The sequence below is a fragment of the Macaca nemestrina genome, chromosome 20 (assembly GCF_043159975.1).
Source record: "Macaca nemestrina isolate mMacNem1 chromosome 20, mMacNem.hap1, whole genome shotgun sequence".
Lineage (NCBI taxonomy): Eukaryota > Metazoa > Chordata > Mammalia > Primates > Cercopithecidae > Macaca > Macaca nemestrina.
In genome coordinates, this window is record NC_092144.1 from 11,263,898 (window position 1) to 11,272,786 (window position 8,889).

General features: G+C 45.3%; 1 protein-coding gene across 1 annotated transcript in view; it reads right to left on the bottom strand.

The window, feature by feature from the left end:
* The window catches only part of LOC105486901 (zinc finger protein 823), a 317,208-nt gene that overhangs the window by 66,081 nt on the left and 242,238 nt on the right, over positions 1–8,889 (bottom strand). The window lies entirely within an intron of this gene.

Consider the following 8,889-nt stretch of genomic DNA (forward strand, 5'->3'; position numbering starts at 1 on the left):
AGAGATTTAATGGAGACTATGGGGTTACTATGACACCAGGGAAACTTAGAACTTTGTGTGAAATAGATTGGCCAGCATTAGAAGTAGGTTGGCCATCAGAAGGAAGTCTGGACAGGTCCCTTGTTTCTAAGGTATAGCACAAGGTAACTGGTAAGTCAGGACACTCAGACCAGTTCCCATACATAGACACTTGGTTACAGCTGGTGTTAGACGGCCCCCCCAACAGTGACTAGGAGGGCAGGCAGCAGCAGTGCTAGTAGCAAAGGGACAGATAGCCAAGGAAGGATCCCATTCCACCAGCGAAGGGAAATCAACTCCTGAAGTTCTGTTCAACCCGACATCAGAAGACCCATTGCAGGAGACGGCACCAGTGATCCCAGTGGTGCCCTCCCCTTACCAGGGAGAGAGGCTCCCCACTCTTGAGCCCACAGTGCTTGTGCATCTGCAAGACAAGCATATCCCTAGGCCACCCGGAGTAGACAAAAGAGGAGGTGAAGCCTCGGGAGAAACCCCTCCCTTGGCAGCTTGTTTAGGACCTAAACATGGGATACAAATGTCCCTGAGAGAGCAGCAGTATACTGGGATAGATGAAGATGGTCACATGGTGGAGAGGTGTGTTTTTGGGTACCAGCCCTTCACCTCTGCCGACCTTCTCAACTGGAAAAACAATACCCCTTCCTATACTGAAAAGCCACAAGCTCGAATTGATTTGCTCCAAACTATTGTCCAGACCCATAACCCCACCTGGGCTGATTGCCACCAGCTGCTCATGTTCCTCTTTAACACAGATGAAAGGCGGAGAGTGCTCCAAGCAGCAACTAAGTGGCTAGAGGAACATGCACCAGCTGATTACCAAAACCCCCAAGAGTATGTAAGCACCCACTTCCCAGGAACCAACCCCCAGTGGGACCTAAATGAAAGAGAGGGTGTGCAAAGGCTAAACCGATACAGGGAAGCTCTCTTGGAAGGATTAAAGAGGGGAGCCCAGAAGGCCACAAACATTAACAAGGTCTCTGAGGTTATTCAGGGAAAAGAAGAAAGTCCAGCACAATTCTGTGAGAGACCGTGTGAGGCCTATCGTATTCCCTTTGATCCCGATAGCCCTGAAAATCAGTGCATGATTAACATGGCAGACATTAGAAGAAAACTGCAGAAACAGGCTGGGTTTGCAGGCATGAGTACATCGCAGTTAGAAATAGCTGGCCGGGCGCGGTGGCTCACGCCTGTAATCCCAGCACTTTGGGAGGCCGAGACGGGCGGATCACGAGGTCAGGAGATCGAGACCATCCTGGCTAGCACGGTGAAACCCCATCTCTACTAAAAATACAAAAAACTAGCCGGGCGAGGTGGCGGGCGCCTGCAGTCCCAGCTACTCGGGAGGCTGAGGCAGGAGAATGGCGTGAACCCGGGAGGCGGAGCTTGCAGTGAGCCGAGATCGCACCACTGCACTCCAGCCTGGGCGACAGAGTGAGACTCCGTCTCAAAAATAAATAAATAAATAAAAATTTTAAAAGAAAAAAGTTATATTTTGTTTATGAATATTTTTTATGAGAGGAAACTATTCAGTAACTACCCAAAACTACATTGGGTAAAACCCATGCCTGAGTCTTGACATTGATCATCTTTTCATGTGCTTGTTGGCCATTTGTATATGTCTGGGAGAAATGTCATTAAAATCTATTGCCCGGCCAGGGGCAGCGGCTCATGCCTGTAATCTCAGCACTTTGGGAGGCTGAGGTGGGTGGATCATGAGGTCAGGAGTTTGAGACCAGCCTGGCCAACATAGTGAAACCCTGTCTCTACTAAAAGTACAAAAATTAGCTGGGCGTGGTGGTGCGCGCCTATAGTCCCAGCTACTCGGGAGGCTGAGGCAGGAGAATTGCTTGAACCTGGGAGGCGGAGGTTGCAGTGAGCCGAGATCGTGCGGTTGCCCTTATTTTAGTCAATTAGTTTTTTGTTTGGTACAATAGTTTTTCTAGTTAATTACAATAAGAAAAACCTTAAAAGTTTTACTAGCTCAAGCATTTTAAGTGTACCATTGAGTTAGTTTGACAATTTTATGTAACTTCTCTAAGAAGAGTCATACTGCATTTTTCTTTTTCTGACTGGTCTTTTGCAGTTAGCATAGTATCATGAAGTTTCATGCCTGTTGTAATATGGGACAGAATGTCATTTTATAAGAATAAATAATATCCCATTGTGTATATATATAAATTTTCATTATCCATTCATCCACTGATTGGCATTTAGGTTGATCTACCTGTTGGCTGTTGTGAACAACGGATTTCAATGTATTTTATTTTTTATAGAGATCGGATCTCGCTCTGTTGTCTAGGCTGGTCTCAAACTCCTGGGCTCAATTGATCTTCCTGCCTCAGCCTCCTAAAAGTGTTGGGGTTACAGGCATCAGCCACTGTACCCAGCTGTTAATGATTTTCAAATATTTCTTTGAGATCCTACTTTCAATTCTTTTGAACTGAAAATATAATTCAACCCAAAAGTGGGTTGCTGGAACATTTGGTAATTTTGTTTTTAATTTTTGAGGTACCGCCATACTGTTTTTCATAGCTAAGCCATTTTACAATCCTTTGGACAGTGTACATAGGTGCCGGTTTGCCAGCATCCTCATCAAAGCTTTCCATTTGGCGTGTTTGATGTGTTTTTTATAGTTGAATTATGGAAGTTCTTTATATTTGCTGAATATTAAGACCATACCAGATATATGACTTACCATTATTTTCTCCAAATTGATGTGTTTTCTTTTCCCTTGTTGACAGTGTGTTCCCCTACACAAAAGTTCTTAATTTTCATAAATCACATTGCCTTTTTGTTAAGACTGCCCCCCACAGAGTTTTTACCTCTAAACCTTGTCCCCATTCAGCCTTCAGCACTTCATCAATCACAATTTATGTTGTCCTACCCCAGTACTATTTCCCAAATGGTTTTGGTCATGGGTTTCTGTTTCAGTTAGTTATGACTCTCTTAATCAGTTGGGTCGGTGAGATCCCACGCAAAATTCAGCTTTTGTTTGTTTTTGCATTCGCCTGTGCTGTTTGAATCAGAATCAAATCCACTTTCCAGATACTATCAAAGGTTAAACTTTGTGAATAAACATTTTCAAGGATATGTAGTCTCAGGACTGCTATTGCGAGCTTTTTGTCTGCACATGAATTAGTGGGACTCTGTTACGAAAGATGCTGCACACCCACTGCACAAAGAGGTGTTAGGGGTACCCAGGAAGCACATCTTTCTCTCCGGATCCACCAAAAAGATACATTTTCCTATTCTTTTTTCTAAGATGGAGTCTCACTCTGTTGTCCAGGCTTGAGTGCAGTGGCTCGATCTTGGCTCACTGCAACCTCTGCCTCCTGGGTTCAGTGATTCTCATGCCTCAGCCTCCCTGGCTGGGATTACAGGCGCCCGCCACCACACCCGGCTAATTTTTGTATTTTTAGTAGAGACGGGGTTTTGCCAATGTTGGCCAGCCTGATTTTGAACTCCTGACCTCAGGTGATCTGCCCGCCTTGGGCTCCCAAAGTGCTGGGATTACAGGCGTGAGCCACCATGCCTGGCCATAAATTTGTGATTTTGGAATAATTTTAGATATATAGAAAAGTTGTAAAGATAATATACAAAGTTCCCATATACCCGTCACCCATTTTCTTCTAATGTGAGCATCTTACATAACCATGGTCCATTAAAACTAAGAAATTATCATTTATATATTACTATTAATGAAACTCCAGATTTTCAACAGTGTTTCCACTAATATCCTTTTTCTTTTCCAGGACCCAATCCAGTATACCCCCACTGTATTTAGTCCTCATGTCTCCTTGATCTGTTCTGTGACAATTTCTCAGTCATTCCTTGTTTTTTAAAAATCACTTTGACAGTTTTAAGAGTGCTGGTCAGGTATCCATAGAATGTTCCTCATTTTGGAATTTTTCTCATAATTAGACTGGAGTTAGGTGTTTTGCGGGAGAATGCCACAAAGGTGAAGTGTCCAGGCTCATCACTAGATACAGCTGGTGACAGTAACCTTGATCACTTGCTTAAAGCAGTGTTTTCAGGTTTCTCCACTTTAAAGTTACTATTTTTTCCCCTTTCCATACTCTGTTCTTTGGAAGTGAGTCACTAAGTCCAGTACAGGTTCAAGGGAGGAGGGCCAATTCAGCTCCATAGTTCTGGATGCTGGGAAGTCTAAGATCAAGGCGTGCTGGACGCGGTGGCTCACACCTGTAATCCCAACACTTTGGGAGGCCAAGATGGGCAGATCACGAGATCAGGAGTTTGAGACCAGCCTGACCAACATGGTGAAACCCTGTCTCTACTAAAAATATAAAAATTAGCTGGGCATGGTGGCGCGCGCCTGCAATCCCAGCTACTCAGGAGGGTGAGGCAGGAGAACTGCTTGAACTCAGGAGGCAGAAGTTGCAGTGAGCCGAGATTGTGCCACTGCACTACAGCCTAGGTGACAGAGTGAGACCCCATCTCAGAAAAAAAAAGAGATCAAGGCACTGGCAGGTTCCATATCCAGAGGGTCCGTTCCTCATGAACTCCATCCTCTTGCTGTGTCCTCACGTGGCAGAAGGCTACATTTTCCTATTTGGCTGTTGCTTTACCCCATAGTTCCACTCTGGCATCAAAATTGCTGTTTGAGAGGAAGTGAGTATAGACAGGAGAGTAAGAGGTCTGATGACAGAGGCAGGGAACACATGTTTGGAGTCCACAGCATCATGAGAATTTCTTAGGAATAGAGTCTAGGATCCCAGTGCTGTCAATTTCACCCGTCCTCCTCTGCACCTGTGGGATGTTTCAGGATTCAGGATGTGGCTGTGAACTTCACCCAGGAGGAGTGGGCTTTGCTGGATCCTTCCCAGAAGAATCTCTACAGAGATGTGATGCAGGAAACTTTCAGGAAATTCATCTCTGTAGGTAGGGGTGACAATATTACCTCCCTCAGTGAATTAAGGAACACGTGTTTCTAGCTCATTAGTGCTATTCGGGGATTTGGAATATGGATAGGCAATCCTTCGATGAACAAATCAGGCATGGCTGCAGTGTCCCATAAACATGGAAGCTAATGATCTTTAAATAATCGTATACTAATTCAGGACTATTTTTCTGGGTCTATATTTTAGGGAAAAAATGGAAAGACCAGAATATTGAAGATCAGCACAAACATCCCAGGAGGACTCTAAGGTAATTTACACTCACAAGACAAAGAAATGTCTCTGAAGAAAATCTCAGACTGTCAGAAATTGTTAAAAAGAAGCCAACAAAAGAAATAAGCTCAGCATAAAACGTATTTATTCTTAGAAAATTTTCACTAAAAACATTTCAATTGACATAGAGGTTTAATGTTCATAAGATAGTTTACTTGGAAATAGTATTAAGAAAGCTCGGGCTGGGCGCGGTGCCTCACGCCTGTAATCCCAGCACTTTGGGAGGCCAAGGTGGGCGGATCACCTGAGGTCCGGAGTTCAAGACCGGTCTGACCAACATGGAGAAATCCTGTTGCTAGTAAAAATACAAAATTAGCCAGGCATGGTGGCACATGCCTGTAATCCCAACTACTCGGGAGGTTGAGGCAGGAGAATCGCTTGAACCCAGGAGGCAGAGGTTGCAGTGAGCCAAGATTGTGCCACCATGGCACTCCACCCTGGGCAACAAGAGGAAAACTCCATCTCAAAAAAAAAAAAAAAAATGAAACCTCATGTAAATATTCTTTTTTGATGATAGATATAGACAGGCCATCTTGTAGAATGTGTGATCCATTCATGTTTAAACAATTCAGACAGGGCAGAAAGCCTACACTTTGCAGGATAATGTTAAAAATGCAGCTGGATATGGTGGCTCATGCCTGTAATCCCAGCACTTTGGGAGACCAAGGCAAGAGGACCACTTGAGGTGAAGAGCCCAAGATCAACCTGGGAAACACAGCAAGACTCTATGTTTACCAAAAATAAAAAATTAGCTGGGTATGGTGGCACACAGCTGTAGTCCAGCTTTCTGGGGAGCCTGAGGTGGGAGGATCACTTGAGCCCAGGAGGTGAAGGCTGCAGTGTGTTATGATCACGCCACTGCACTCCAGCCTGGGTAACAGAGTGACACTTTGTACGAAAAAACCAAAAACATTAAAAATGCAAATGTAATACTTATTAACAAATATTAAATCACTTATAAACAGACCCTTAATTACGTGCTTGGCATTTTGCACAGAAATTTTATGGGAGAGAGCCTCTTTGAGAGTACAGAAGGTAGCCAGTGTGAGAAACTTTCACCCAGGTTCCGGAAGACATGTTGAACAAGAAAACTGTTTCTGGAGTAAAATCATGTGAAAGCGGTACGTGTGGAAAAGTCTTCATGGGACATTCATCCCTTAACAGGCACATCAGAGCCGACACTGGACACCAACCATGTAAGTGTCAGAAATTTGGAGAGAAGCCATATAAGCATAAACAACGTGGGAAAGCCTTGAGCGATAGCCACTGCTTTCAAGCACATGAAAGGCCTCACGCTAGAGAGAAACCTTTTGATTGTAAGGAATGTGGAAAATCTTTCATTTCTCCTGCAAACATTCGAAGACATATGGTAATGCACAGCGGAGATGGACCTTGTAAATGTAAGTTTTGTGGGAAAGGCTTGGATTGTCTCAGTTGATACCTTATCCATGAAAGGACTCACACTGGAGAGAAACCATATGAATGTAAACAATGTGGTAAAGCCTTCAGTTGGCACGGTTCTGTTCGAATCCATGAAGGAACTCACACTGGGGAGAAGCCATGTGAATGCAAGGAGTGTGGGAAATCATTCAGTTTTTCCAGTTCTTTTCGCAGACATGAAAGGACATACACAGGAGAGAAGCTGCCTCAGAAATCATCTGACCATGTGTCCTGGTTTGCCAACGAGAATCCTTGATAGTACCTGTTGTCCCAACATAATTTTTCTTTTTTTTTTTTTTTTTTTTTTTTGAGACGGAGTCTCACGCTGTTGCCCAGGCTGGAGTGCAGTGGCGCGATCTCGGCTCACTGCAAGCTCCGCCTCCCGGGTTCCCGCCATTCTCCTGCCTCAGCCTCCTGAGTAGCTGGGACTACAGGCGCCCGCCACCGCGCCCGGCTAATTTTTTGTATTTTTAGTAGAGACGGGGTTTCACTGTGGTCTCGATCTCCTGACCTTGTGATCCGCCCGCCTCGGCCTCCCAAAGTGCTGGGATTACAGGCTTGAGCCACCGCGCCCGGCCCCAACATAATTTTTCATAGCACCTCATCTTCTTGCCATGGTTATCCATGTCTGAACAATGAATATGTATGAGTACTTTCACACATAAGCAAAATTAGGTTTATTAAATGAAGTTTCCAGGAATGTTTAAATTTCAACACCTGATTTGCCTTATCACAAGTTATGGCTGTGCTAATTTCTCCAGGCAGTATTCATGGAATATTGAATTTATCGTTTTAAGGTGTGGAGCAATGAAGATGTCCAAGAGGCCGGGTTCACACCTGTAATCCCAACACTTTGGGAGGCTGAGGCTGGAGGATCACTTAAGTTCAGCAGTTTGAGATCAACCTGAACAACTGAATGAGACCCCATCTCTACCAAAAATAAAAAACTAGCCAGGCATGGTGGCACGCACCTGTAGTCCCACCTACTTAGGAGGCTGAGGTGGGAGGATTGCTTGAACCTGGAAGGTTGAGGCTGCAGTGAGCAGTGATCGCACCACTGCACTCCAGCTTGGATGAGAGAGTGAGACCCCATCTCAAAAAAAGATGCCTAAAACATATATATATATATATATATATATATTTTTTTTTTTTTTTTTTTTTTTTGAGACGGAGTCTTACTGTGTCCCAGGCTGGAGTGCAGTGGCATGATCTTGGCTCACTGCAACCTCTGCCTCCCGGTTCAAGCAATTCTCCTGCCTCAGCCTTTCTAGTAGCTGGGATTACAGGTGCGTGCCACCATTCCTGGCTAATTTTTGTATTTTTAGTAGAGACAGGGTTTCACCATGTTGGCCAGGCTGGTCTTGAACTCCTGACCCCATGATCTGCCAGCCTCAGCCTCTCAAAGTGCTGGGATTACAAGCATGAGCCACCGCACCCGGCCTGCCTAAGTCATAATTTCTATTACAGAATTTCTCATTTACAGCTTCCCCTGAGACCATCTTTCATTTCAGTTAACCCTGCTCCTTGGGGGTTATATGTGAGATAAAAGTGCCATGCTATATCATGTTCCCTGGTTCAGTCCTACACAGCGTGTCCTGAAAAATGGGTCTTCAGTCACTGTCAATGCACCAGGGATAGATATACATAGTACTGAGAGCCTCTAAATCTTTAATAAGTTCTGGCTTGGTTAGCTCTCTTACAAAGAAAACCTTGCAGCAGTCCATAGCAATGTGAGGAAGCCTTGGCCATGTCTCATCCTATTTCCCGCACCCTGAAAGACATCTGCCTCTCTCTCCCGGTGCAGTCATGCCTCTTGCCTGGTCTGGGCTCCCCTCCTGCTCTGAGGCAAGCGTCTCTCTCCATTGAACACTGAGTCTGAAATGCCCTGCATACACTTGTGATCCCGTGCAGAAGGAAGGAGCAGGGACAGCTCCTTGAATGAGGAAGCTAACAGTTCCTCTTCTAACAGTGAGGAGCAAGTCGCCTTGAAATGCAAATATCCGATAACCAGGGCGCAAGGAAGGCGCTCGCTTAGAGAGGCTGCTCGCTTAGAGACGCTGTGGCCGGAACAAGTCAGACAAGATCTGCAGGACCCGGTTACCCAGGGCTTTTGCTGTCACTCAGGACGGAGGAGGCGGGGCCTGGCGCCCCATCCAGTCAGGGGTGCTGGGGCGGGGCCCTGTCAGCAGTCCATCCGGGGAAGGGGGAGGGGACAGTCGCCCTT